General features: G+C 40.1%; 1 pseudogene; it reads left to right on the top strand.

The window, feature by feature from the left end:
• Positions 1-2,049: 2,049 nt before the first annotated feature.
• Positions 2,050-2,913, top strand: LOC129761471 (putative nuclease HARBI1; annotated as a pseudogene).
• Positions 2,914-14,382: the final 11,469 nt, after the last annotated feature.

The following is a 14,382-nucleotide window of genomic DNA, read 5'->3' as shown; positions in this document are numbered from 1 at the left end:
CTACCTTTTTGAGTGTTATTTGAGCCCTTTCTGTAGGGTTTGACCAAGTTTTTGGAAAGAATCACCCTCTATTTCTTTTCCCTGATTCCGTTTTTTGGACCTTGAGAAAACTTATTTGGATAGGTGTAGTAGGTTACTCTTGGAGTCCCGTAAGCATGGCAAAATAAAAGTTTTTGCTGTTTGCAGTCTCTCCAAAAATGGCCGTTTTTTCTGCAATTCCAGCAAAGTGCATTGGGATTTTGGAATGTTCTTTTTTCTGCAAACTTTGGCGAATTTGGTTGTGAAAATTTACTCCCAACCGGCTTCCTGTCTTTGTCAGAAGCGCAAACTTCAATATCATCTGAAGATGACGAACAGGAATCAGAGGTTACATCAACCTGCCTAATGTTCTTCTTTACTGGCAACAAAGTATTGGCATATATTCAACCACTGTCTTTGTCTAGTCGCTGACAAAGCATGCTCAGATGTGCAATGTTCCGAATTTTGAAAAATAACAATTTGGTTTTATATGACCTACGCATGCTGTTTCTCAACACCTTTAATCTTTTTCGTTCTGAATACTGTTTTGTCATTCTTTCAAACATTCCTTCAATTACCGAACAAAACGCTACAAAAGCCTCACCTTTTTTCTGTTTTCTGTCCTTAATTTCCGGCAAAATTTTCCTGTCTTTATTAGGATCTCCGAATCTAATTATTAATTGTTTAGAAAATTTATTCCATGTTAAATATTTTCTTTTGTAGGTGAAATACCATCGACGCGCTTCGCCTGAGAACAAAATGTACGCCTGATCCAGAAAAAAGTCATCTGGAATTCTTTCGGCAGTCATCAGTTCATTCACTTGGAAGACGAAGTCGGAAACTTCCATTCCCTGAGGATCACCACTGAACTGGATACCCCATTTATCCAAACGGAAATGGCGAAATTTATGATCTCGTCGACAAGATTTTTTGTTCTTGTCCGGCAGACTATCTAACGAGGACGTCGAGGAGGAGCTCGTTGAAAGTAAACTGCTTAAAGAGTCCAATGAAGAGCTCTCTGAGTCCGAAGACGAACTCTCGGGTAATTTCTTCTTTTTATGTTTCTTTTCCTGCTTGTTTCGTTTCTTATCCTCTTTTTCAGATTTCGCATTCTTATTTTCATCGCTTACTGCTGCACCTGATTTTTCCGCTACCTTACTATTCTCTGTGTGGCCTCTCACCTCTCTCCTGTCTACCTTTTCCTGATCATGTTTTTTTGATTTTACCTTCTGGTCCTTGCTGTGACTTTCAGAAGTTTCATCAATTGTTTTAATGGGACAAATTTTACTAACTTTCATGCTTTCTTTTATTCCTTTTGCAAAACTACTCTCAAATTGTAAGCTTTGATCCAACAACGTGATATTTTCCTCTGCCTTTACTTTACTTTCCGGCGATTCCGATTCCCCGTTTTCTTCTCTATCACTCAAATTCATCAACCTTCTCGCTTGCGTTTTATACGTCTCTATTAATTTCGAAATTCGTATTAGCGTCTCAAATTTCTGATTTTCTTATGTCATATCTATAGTTTCCGTTCTATTTATTCTTTCTCGCCAATGACGCAATTGCGTAATCCATTTCACCTGAACATTTTCTTTCAAACCTGCTTTTCTTCAATTTCCTATTTACCAAAGGTAATTCCTCTCCCATATTACTTTCTATATTCCATGTGTTACTTCCTTTTTCCTCACTCTGAAAAATATTTCTATATCGTTCTCTTTTCTGCTGTACTGATTCCTTGATATTAGGTCGTATGAATAAAAACAAAACTCTGCTTTACTTTACTTGAATCACGCATTCGAGCAGTGACATTAAGTATTTACTACGTTTGGTATGAATAAAACTGGCAACTGAGTATGAACTTTTCGGAAATGGAAGTTTACTTGATTTCGTATGAATAAAACAGCATTTATCAAGTATTTACTTTGTTATAATCAAGTATGCTCATGAGCGTACTTTGCTTCTGAAAACTCTTTTGTTTATCTTATGCGATTAATATTTAGTGCTGCTATCTTACATTTAAACAAGTGAAAAATGTATTATGATGCGCCAAATATTCCTTTTCCGCTCGTTTGTGACATCGGTCCTTCATTTGAGAAAAATCGGGCTACTAAAACATACAAAATACTCAGAGAGGGAGATGACGACAATTTCAAGCAGTTGTACAGGTTTAGTCGCGAAAATGTAGGTTTCTTAGCAAGAACCTTTCTACCCAACTATGAGGAAACTAGAGGGGGAGCGTTGCAAAACATGCAAAAAATGAAATGTTTCCTGCGTTATGTGGGCGATCCCGGATTCCAGGTATGCTCTTCATTACTTACTCTGGCATTGCAAAAAAAAAACAGATATACGGTTTTCTAGGTGGGAGTTGGTGAGGATTTGGGTCTACACCAAACGACCGTTTGCAAAACTGTCTGGCAAACGTGTCGAGCGATCGTTGAAAAATCCCACGAGTGGATTAAATTCCCATCAACGAAGGAAGAATTTGAACACGAAAAGAAAGTATGGATCAAAAAGTACAAGTTCCCTTACTGCCTAGGGGCTCTTGACTGCACTCATGTGCTCATAAAACGGCCACACCATTTTGCCGATGAATTCGTCAATCGTAAAGGATTGACGTCCTTTAACGTTCAGGCAACGTGCAATGGACGAGAAATGTTCACGAGTGTGGAGTGTCGGTGGCCTGGTTCTGTCCACGATGCCAGAATATGGAGAAATACCGCCATTCGTGAAATACTCTCCGACAACAACAGCGATGTCGTTATGCTAGCAGATGAAGCATACCCTATAGCGCCTTGGCTAATGACGCCATTTAAAAACCCGTCATCTGCAGAACAGAGGTGATACAACATTATGCATACTAGGCGTGCTTCGTGCTCCATAATGTGGCGAAGATAATGAATGATGAAGATTTCACGTTGCCGGAAGAGTTACTTCAGCCAAACTATGTACAGTTCAATGGGGGAGTCGAGTCGATGATGGCAACTCTATTCGCCATAGAGGACAACGTCGTCGAGATGCAATTGCGATGCACATTAAAAATCAGTTATAATATAAAAAATATTCTGCCTTTAAAACTTTATTAATTTAACTTTAATTTAGAAAATATATACAAAAAAATATATACACTTTCAGATGATCATGATCATGTCTCTTTGAGTTTTTTGATTTTCAGGACTGCAATTTCCTTTTTCAGAACCAACAGCTCCATTTCTTTTTGGTGTCGCTCTTCTTGGTTGGCTTACAATACATCCGTATAATCTTGTTGCTCTTTCAGGAACATAAGTTGCTCCTCACACACTGTTTGTTGTGTTCTGCCACGTGTCTGGAATATAAAAAAAAAATTAAAAAAACTATTAAAGTTCTTTGAAGAACAATTTTAGGAGAGAAATGGGAATAAAAATACCATTTTAACTGAGAGCGCATGAAAAGTAAAAGTAGAATTAAAGTAAAACACATACTGATTTTTGATTTGTTTTTAGTGTTTGACACGCTTGACTCGGCGCCAGAAACTCGTTCTGCAAGCTGTTATAATCATAATCATCAGAAGAATCATGCTCCTCCTTCGGTGGATCCTTCCCCATTGCAATATTTTTGCTTCCTACTGTCAGACCATCTGTAAAAGTTATTGTAACCGCGATTCTTCGGGTTTTGCGAAATAGGAAATAAGTACTCTAGATTAGTGTTGCGAAAATACTTAGCTTTATTGCTCCGCCGAGTATAAGTATGTACTACGATATTCGGTGTGATGCGTATGCGAATTTATTCACCACTAAGAGATCGACTACTGTGCAGTTTGGCTTTTTATAGTAATGCGGGAAAACTACTACACAGGCAATTATTGAAACATCCGGCGATACAATATCGATAACAATGATTTCGAGCAGTAATAGTTCCATAAATTACGTAACGCGTTAACATGCCGGCCACCGTTAAAAAGGCGTCTTTTTAACAATTCAATTCTAAATTATCTATCTGTCTCAATTCACGGTATACTTCTGTTCCACTTAATTCATTTCTAGTAACTGAGTGTAAACGTTGCTTTTAAAATTCTGCTTCTCCTCCTTTCTTCGTATTCTGGTTACTGCTTGCAAGTGATTTCGGGTTCCATCGGTTCATCGTCTTCTGGGTTTGACTCCTTCTTCAAATCGTGTGTGTCTCCTGGGTGTGGCTCCTTCTCCGAACACTCGGTTGCCTATGAATGGACCTTGGCAGTTTGGTTGGCGGGATTCATCAAGCGGTGGATTTTCTTCGTCCTGGGCCATTAACGCTGGAGCCCTTGGTACCGTCGCTCGTCGTTGCTGGATTATACTGGAATAAAACATGGGCGGCTTTTTAAACAGTAATGAAGCATTAAAACAACACTTAACTGGATGGAGGCAACCGGCCTCCACGGGTCCTAAACCTTAGGACGATGATCCTGATTTGTGCGAATGAAGATTGAAAAGTGTATCTGCTCCAGTTTACTCTGATGATATTGATTGATCCTTTCAGCAACAGTTCCACCTCAGCAGGGCAGCACCTTATTGCCTGGTTCTCAATTGGAGGGGTTGCTCTTGGTTGTGGGTTGGAGCAAACGATCGTCGACCGATGGAAGATGGAACATTCTATTAGTTTTTTCATAATTTATTAAATTAACAAGACTTACACGGATGGGAGGCCCTCAGACCTCCCAGCGTTGCGCAGTGGTATCCTGCGATCGTTGACGTTTTATATTTCTGCGTCGGATTCAGTGGCCTTGCCACTCGATGACTGCGTAGGCTGTTGTATAGGTAAGATGCAGATCTTGGAGATGCTTCGGCGAAATTCACCATCCTTCGTGCGTACTGTTACAACACACACATTGTTGTCCGTTCCCTTGAAAAGAACTCGTAGAACTCGTCCATATCTCCATTTGAGTGGAGGAAGATTGTCGTCCTTCAGCAATACCATGGTGTTTTGCGCAATGTTGTTACGTTGACGTGTCCATCGCGTTCGTGGTTGTAAACCGGATAAATATTCCGCCTGCCACTGCTTCCATGTTCTGCGAACATACTCTTGGGTTTGTTGCCAACGGTCTAGTCGATTTGATGATTCGGTCTCAAGACTAGGTTCTTGTATGGCTGTTAGATTGCGATGTACTAAAAAATGCCCAGGAGTAAGGACTTCCAAGTCATTTGGATCTGTAGTGAGCTGTGTAAGTGGCCGAGAATTGAGGCAACTCTCAATTTGAGCAAGTATGGTAAGCAATTCGTCCATTGAGAGAATTATGTTGCCTATAGTACTTCGAAGATGTGTTTTCAGGGATTTCACAGCCGCTTCCCAGATCCCACCAAAATTTGGCGATCTAGGAGGAATGAATTTAAAATTTATGATGTCGTTTACGCAAGTGTTGACTACGAGCTCTCGGTGTTGTTGGGACATAAATAATTTGTTAAGCTCCTGGAGTTCTCGCTGTGCGCCTTTGAAATTGTGTGCATTGTCGCATTCGATTGTTTCCGGTTTCCCTCTTCGAGCTACGAAGCGCTTTAAGGCGGCGATAAATGTATTGGTGGACAGATCCGCGACACATTGAATGTGAATCGCCTTGGTAACAAGGCAGACAAACACTGCTACAAAACATTTTATCGGAGTGGCTCTCCGATTTGGGCGATAATGAAAAGGTCCACATAAGTCCACTCCCGTTCTTATGAATGGAAACGTTGGCGTTACACGCTCAGGGGGTAATTCTCCCATCAGTTGTTCTAAAATCTTTGGCTAGCTCCGGAAGCAATTGATGCAACTGTTAACAATTTGACGAGCTGTATTCCGAATACGAAGCGGCTAAAATCTCTGACGAACAACGGCTGTGAGCAATTGTGGTCCCGCGTGTAGAAAATTTTTATGATAATATGCCATCACAATTGCAGTGAGAGGGTGTTTAGCTGGGAGCACCATCGGATGTCGTTGATTATAAGAGACTGGAGCATTGCGCAGGCCACCAACACGCAATATTCCATCTACAATTATTGGATAGAGTGATTTCAGACAGGAGTTAGCTTTAACTTGTCCATAGCGTCTGATTTGAGCGATATCTTGAGCGAAACATTCAGATTGAGCAATTTTTACGAGTAAGTGGGTGGCATTATTTATCTCGGAAGTCGATAAAAATCCAAAGCGTCTCTCTGTAGCATTTCGTGTTTGAATATTATGAATAAATCTTTGCAACAATGCAACCACACGTGTCAATTTTGTGAACGACGAATACAACGAAAAAATCTCATTTGGAGGTTTCGTTTGGGCGTAAAGAAATACACATCGTTCCTCCAATTCATTTGGAGGGAAGTTGTCTCCAGTTTGACGAGTGAGCGGAGGCCAAAAACGAGGCGATTGCGAAAGCCATGGAGGACCGTTCCACCAAATAGTGAATTCCTTCAATTGTTCAGGTGACATTCCGCGGGAAATTACGTCCGCAGGGTTTTCTATGCCTGGCACGTGTGCCCAAACACTGTTGACGGTAATTCGCTGGATTTCGTAAACACGTTTGCCAACAAATGTTTTCCAGCGAGATGGACTGCCGGATATCCAATGGAGGACTTTTGTTGAATCCGTCCAGAAGAAGGTCTTTACCTTCATTTTTATGCAAGATTGGACCTTTTCGTAAAGGTGACTAAGTAGAAGGGCTGCGCAAAGCTCAAGACGAGGAAGACATACAGTTGTGTCCTTCTTAGTTTTTTCAATTGGGGCGACCTTGGACTTCGCAGTCAATAAGCGTACATATATGGAACCGTCTGACGAGATTGTGCGAACGTAGATACATGCACCATACGCTCGCTCTGATGCATCACAAAATCCATGATATTCCGTGCACTCGTTGGTAAATGACGTCATCATCCAACGTGGAATTTCTAGCTTCGCTAGATCACTAAGATTGTTGCGGAAGTTTATCCATCGAAGATGGTAATAATCATTCAGTGAATCGTCCCAGTGTTTCCCTTCCTTCCAAAGTTCTTGCATGAATAATTTAGCTTGAATAACTACTGGGCCTACTAGCCCCAGAGGGTCGAAAGTCGTGCAATGTCCGAGAGAACAACACGTTTTGTAAGTGGCAAATTTCGACTGTGCTTTGGAATCTCGAAAAGAAATTTGTCTGATAATATGTCCCATTTTAGACCAAGGGTCTTTATCGATGCGCATGAAGAATCAAGTTCAAAAAGAGTGCGTTCATCCCTCAGGTGTATTGGGACTGATTCTAATATTTCGTGGCTATTGGAAGCCCATTTGCGAAACTGAAGACCAGCAGAATTTGCCAGTTCAATTAGTTGACTGCACAGTTCTTTCCCCTTGTTGATGCTATCTGCACCGCTCAGCAAATCATCCATATATACATCGTTGCGAATTATCACTGCGGCTTCTGGATAAATTATTGATCCATCTTCTCCTAATTTTTGCAGACATTTTGTTGCAAGATATGGAGCTGCAGAGGTACCATAAGTGACCGTTGTCAATTGATACGTTTGAAGCGGCTGAGTTGGCGAATCTCTCCACACAATACGTTGTAACGGTTGATCAGCTTCTGCAACGAGAATTTGCCTATACATCTTCTCAATATCGGCGATAATAGCAAACTGTGGTATGCGAAATCTCAAAATAATACTCAGTAAATCGTCTTGTACCTGAGGTCCAACCATAAATGCATCATTGAGTGAAACTCCCGTGTCTGACGAACAGGAAGCGTCAAAAACAACACGCAGTTTTGTCGTTATACTATAAGTTTCACGACACAGTGATGGGGAATGTAGTAGGTAAGAATAGATTGTCCAGATTCGTTAGCATCATCGATCAATTTCATGTGACCCAACTGTGCATACTCATGGATAAACTTCGAATAAGCTTCCTTCAATTCGGGATTGGAGAGGAGACGGCGTTCAAGACACATAAAGCGACGACTGGCAATATTCTTGGAATTTCCAATGCGGGAGATAACAGCTTCCTTCTTGGGTAAAGCTACGACGAAACGACCAGAAGAGTCTCGTGCTGTCGTTTTGGCGAAGTGTTCTTCGCAGAGAGATTCTTCTCTAGATAACACACTCTTCGTTTGACACGATTCGATTTCCCAAAATCGTACCAATTGTTGTTCGATAAACGGAATACTCTCATGAGCAACATTCGCTATAGATGGCTGTATGTGTTGACTACTAACCCTTCCAGAAACAATCCAACCTAAAGCGGTGTTCTGCAGCAGAGGTTGGTTTGGACCAAATTTAATTTGACCATCTCGTAATAGGTCATAAAATATTTCTACTCCAATAATCAAATCGATTTTGCTCCTTTCGTTAAATAAAGGATCAGCGAGAACAATATCAGTTGGAATATCAAGATGAGAAATATCAATCTTTTGATGTGGCAATTCCATCGTAATTTTTGGTAAGATGTTAAATTTCCAGGTAGCATCCACGTCTGCTCGATGCGATTGAACTCGAACGATTGTTGAGTATTTGGATGCGGTAGACGATAAACCAATACCACTGATTGGCACGAATTCCTTGATTCGCTGTACGTGCAGTTTCCGAATTAATTGTTCCGAAATGAAATTCAATTGTGATCCTGAATCCAGGAGAGCGCGTGCCATCACGAAATATCCTGAAGGGTCAAGAACCTTGACGAGTGCCGTCGATAGTATTAGGGTTGAGTTAAATGGACGCTGTTTATTATCAAAAGGCATCGAAAGATAACTTGTCGAAGTAGTTGGTTGTGTAGGAATGGCGGGTGTTGTGGGGGTTTGGTTCTCAGTACGCGACTGCGGTTTGTACAATTGCAAAGGTTGTAAGCAGAGTTGCAAAATCTCACACTCACTTTACTGACAGCGCATGATATTGAAACAACATCAAAATCAACCACCAATGCCCCTGCAGTTCATGACAAATGAACCAAACTTAATTACATGCGACCGACACTCCGTCACGTGGAACATTTGGTTTTTGCATTATTCCCCACACTCATTCGTTCCACTGTCTCACTGAGAATTTACGCCCGAAATTTTCATACGCATCTTCGATCAGCTGACAGTGGAAGGGAACAAAATTCCATACAAGGAAATATCATCTCACTGACACCGCGTCAGACGTTTAAACGCGAGTTCGTGTGTATGTTTTCCTGGTATGTTTCTAGCCCCGGTCCCATTTTTGTGCCGCTTATTGCACACACATCGATGGGCAACGGCACATTTGAGTACTGAGTTTATGGGTGTATGACCAACGAAAATTTCACCAGGACGCAATGAAAGGTGATATTTTCGGCTTGAGCATTCACTGACATCGAGAATGAACTGATATTTCTGTTGATGGAACAAAAACTATATCAAAACAAACGAGATGGTGAGCCAGCGGTCATAGGCACAGCGGCACCGCGATAGAAAGATGTGAAGAGTATCGGTGGAGATATTTTGCACTGATAAAAATTGCTTTTCGATTTCAACATGTTCTTTCGAAATTTTGCATCCTTGGTTGTAAGTTTCTATTTTGAATTACTGTATCAGACGGAATATATTTCGAAGGCTGAGATTTTTTCGATTGGTTTGGCGATATAGGTGAACGTTGGTAGTGTAACACTGTATGATGTTTTTGGTTGCATATCCGACATGCTCCGCTAGTGCAGTTTTTGACGATATGTGACGATGAGAGGCAGTTTATGCAAAGAGCATTTTTCTTGGTGGCTTCAAACCGTTGTGTTTGAGACATTTTTCGAAATAGTTCGCATTGGAAGGGAGAATGTGTCGATTGCTTGCAAAACGGACATGATTTGTGTAGGTTAGTGACTGCTGAATTAACCGATGATGGTTTCATAATTGTTGAAGTACTAGAACGAGACGTAGCACTGGGGCGATACGTATCATTTGATCGCGCCTTCGAGGCAGCAACAGACTGAAGAACTAGGATGTGGTCGTGTAAAAAATCGATAAGTTCTGTATAGGTTGGAACGCTAGATGATTTTCTATGCGTCTCCCAGTAACGCAATGTAGCGGAATCGAGACGAGAGGACAGCATAAATACTAACAGTGTACTCCACTCAACTGGAGATTCCCCTGCCTTCTCAAGCATTCTGAGATTTCTTTCGTATTCGTCTTCGTATTCCCTTCGCAAAGGCTCCACAGCGAAAAGATATTCTACATATGATTTAACAATCAGATATTTATTTTTATACCGACGTTGCAATAGCTCCCATGCTATTGAATAGTTGTCTGAGGTTATTTCTATAGCCTCAACCACACGCTTTGCATCTCTAGACAATGAGGATATCAGGTATGAAAATTTGTCGATGTTAGTAAGATGATTATTTGATTCGATAAGGGACATAAATGCATCTCTGAATGCCGTCCATTCTTTTATTGAACCGTCAAAATGAGGCAGCTTAATCTCGGGCAATTTGACGCGAGATTGTAATAACACAGACGAATGATTAATTTGATTGTTGGCTCTTTGTTCGTCACAGTGTTTGATCCTTCCAATTTCAGAAACAAGAAAACTCTTCAATTTCAAATAATTGAGCTCGAATTCCGCACGTGCATTCTGTTTTATAACATCTAACCCTTTCGTTTGTTCGTCTTCGTCATCTTCTTCCAAAAGCTCTAATTCAAGTTTAATTTCTACAAACTGCTGGAAAATATTTTCTAATCTTTCCTTCCAAACTTCAAGCTTGTCCTTATCAGTATCTATCGAATAATTTTGTATCACGCGGTCAAGCGTTTTAAGTGAATCTGAACAAAAACACTCTTGTTTTGTAAGCCTTCTCAAATCGGAAGCCATTGCTTTTATCGAACAATAGAGTTCACTACAACAATATCGCTGGAACAATGGATTTCCATACAATACACTAGAACAATAGATTCCACTGCAACAATAGCGCTAGAACAATAGACTCCACGTGTCTGTCAAATGCCAACCAAACTATGCAACCTTTTCAGAAAAATCTCACCTTAATTTTATCATTCGTTATGCAAAAATCAGTGATCCAGCCGGTTGGTTAGTATTCAGTAATTCCTTAAAAAATCATGCAATTGTACCTACAGTCTCGCAGATTATCGCGTCGAACCAAACCGCACCACGCTACGGTATTGAGCACGCTGTCCAGCCACGCTACCCAAACCAAGCCGTTCGGGTGTAACAATAGATGGGAAATGATGATACACACGCCTGTTGCACGACAACTTTTGCAATACAGATGGAACGCGCCACTCCGTAATTTTGAGGATTCTCCGCAACACATAACCACGGGTACAGTTTACAGTTTTCTGGTTGAACACTTCGTTTTAACTGTACAATTTTCAAGTTCACTTTTTCAATTTTTTCTTTCTACTTCTATCACTTTAGTCTTTTTTAGACAGTTCTTCAGACAGTCGATATTTGATCACTCATGTGATCCACAGAACATATTTATCACTATATCACTCCGAACCGACCGATAGCTAATCACGAGTACTATTTCCAACAGAGTCTTTTATCCGGTTCGAAGGACCAAAAACTAATGTAACCGCGATTCTTCGGGTTTTGCGAAATAGGAAATAAGTACTCTAGATTAGCGTTGCGAAAATACTTAGCTTTATTGCTCTGCCGAGTATATGTATGTACTACGATATGCAGTGTGATGCGTATGCGAATTTATTCACCACTAAGAGATCGACTACTGTGCAGTTTGGCTTTTTATAGTAATGCGGGAAAACTACTACACAGGCAATTATTGAAACATCCGGAGATACAATATCGATAACAATGATTTCGAGCAGTAATAGTTCCATAAATTACGTAGCGCGTTAACAGTTATGATAAATGATAACATTTCATAAGTTTCAATATAATTGAAATAATTGAATAATTTTTACTTACACGGAACGCTGATGATGCTGGGATTGTCAACACCCCCCAGTAGTCCATAAAACTTTTCTTGCGGTTGGTTGAGCACAATTTTAACGTTCCCTGTTTTTTTGGTATCCGTTTTTTCTTTAACAGCGGTCTTCATGTTATTGATTTTCTTCAATATTTGGTCGCCAGAGAACTCCAATCCACATCGGATGAACAACTGCTGTCGCATCGCCGCCAACGCTATTTTTTCTTCTCCCGCACAGGTGGTGTTTGCGATTTGGATAGTAAAATTTTTCCTACTTCCTCCAGTACATCCACAAACACAGCATACATTTGTTCCTGATTAGATTGATTCTTCCTCTTTCTTCCGGGCACGGGCGAGAAAAGTGAAGTTTTGAAACCAAACAAAAACAATCAGTTGACAGATGTTTGACAAAGTAAGAACTATGTTCGAATTCGAACATACGTTAAAATGAAATTAGTAAAGTAAACTTTTAATCATACGGATTCAAGTAAATACTAGGAAAGTTTACTTTACTTGAAAACGGGCAGAATAAGTAAATACTTTTTTTTATTCATACGGCCTATTCTGTTTTCTAATTTCCAACTCATATTCTAATTCGTTGTCGCTTAAACCATATGGACTTATCATCCAAATTTCGCCTTCAGCCATAATGCTAAATTGATTCCCTTTCTTTTCTTTTCAGGAAACCAACACAAGCAGAATGTAATCGAAAAATAATTAAAATAACAATAAAAAGAAAAATGTCCCACTACCAAAAATTCAAAAATAAAATAAACCACAATTTCCCGAATTCAATTTATCTACATAATCGAATCATTATAAAGAGATTTTTTTGATCCGGACACTTTGCATTATATTCAATATCATACCGCAGCCATAACATTTTGTGCATGTTGAAATAATGCGATTGATTAGTAACTATTATGCGATTGATGCGCTTGATTAGTAACTATCAATCGTATTAATTCAACATACACAAAATGTTATGGCTGCGGTATGATATTGAATGTAATGCAAAGTGTCCGGATCAAAAAGCGTCCGGATTCAAAAACATTACTATATACTTACTTCGATGTTATTCATTTCTCTCTCAGGCTAAGCTACGAACATAATAAAAGGGGTGTTATGGTTTATAATATGAAGCTTCCTTTGCTTTCGTTCATTTCTTACTCTACTCTCGCACCGTGAGGACTCATTTGTTTGGGACCAAGCAGACAACTCGTTAGTATTTCGGTGGTAAGGCACCAGGAAGCAGCTCGGATAAGCGCACCAGCCGCAGGAAGTGTGAAGAAGCCACATCGCTACCGACCGGGAACCATCTCTTTACGTGAAATTCGTCGCTATCAGAAATCGACCAAATTGCTGATCCGCAAGCTAACTTTGCAGCGTTTCCAGCTGGCCCAGCTGGTATTCGAGGAGAGCGTGCTATTAGCTTAGCATATAATCAACGACCTTTTTCAGGGCTCCAAATTTGATGGATTAGAGATCAGAAAAGTTTTTTGCAGGCCGAACTGAATGGAGTATTTAGTGAAAATCGCGGTGTCGACGATAATTCGATACCGATGGGCGCCATTGACTATGGATTTGATAACGACGAATACGAAATATATGAAAGAGGATATTTCACCATATCAAAGGCGCAATCGATAGTTGACTCTAATTTGCGCTGGGTATTTCCTCGAAGGACTCGATTCCTCCTTTGAGCATTAATAATCTCTTTCTGGCAAAACGAAGTTGTATGATTATCACATTATTCAAAAGATAAAATGAAAATGTTTTCAGCCAATTTCCTTTCAACCTCCAAACATCTATTTCTCCCGTTTGTCGTTTCTGCGTTCGCTAATCCTTTCTCACAACACCCATTTCTCGTTTGAGAAATTGTTGAGTAAACATCGTTTGCCAGTGCGCGTAAAGCGGGAATTCCTAAAGATTCATTGCACCTCTAATAAATTGCCGAAAGACGTGGTCTTACGTTGATCGCACTTGATTGAAAAATCCAAAACGATTTTCTACTGATGGGGATAATATTCATAAGCTTTGCTGTTAATTGCGATTGATTGAAAAATCACAAAACCAAATGTATTTGGTTGCAGTGTTATATGGATAGAAAACATCAAAATAAACTCTTTCGCATGAATGTATTTTTCAATTCCCAGGGGAACTGGCAGATTATTTTTCACCAACGATGATAGCAACGTGAGTTCCGCGCGTGTATGTATGTGTGTGTGTGACGGCTACTCCGATGTTTCAAGCGGAATTGTGGCATTTCCTCCTGATTGATTCCCTTCTAGCCTAAGGTGCACAAACATGCTCCAAACGCTGTTCAATTATAACTGTGTGGATTTCCGAGCGGCGCTCGCTTATATACCGATTGGTGGTTTCAATAACCTGTTTTGAAAGCAATTTTAAGGCTATTGAAACAAGTTTTTGGATCAAAAAGTAACAAGTATATAACGCGTAGACATTTTATCTTTCGAATGAAGTGTTTATCATATCATTTCGTTCAGTTGTTTAGGAGCTATCAAC

This window comes from Toxorhynchites rutilus, chromosome 1 (genome assembly GCF_029784135.1).
Source record: "Toxorhynchites rutilus septentrionalis strain SRP chromosome 1, ASM2978413v1, whole genome shotgun sequence".
In the NCBI taxonomy this organism is placed as follows: Eukaryota; Metazoa; Arthropoda; class Insecta; order Diptera; family Culicidae; genus Toxorhynchites; species Toxorhynchites rutilus.
The sequence above is the reverse complement of the archived record's forward strand: the minus strand, read 5'-3'. Positions and strand labels throughout refer to the sequence as shown.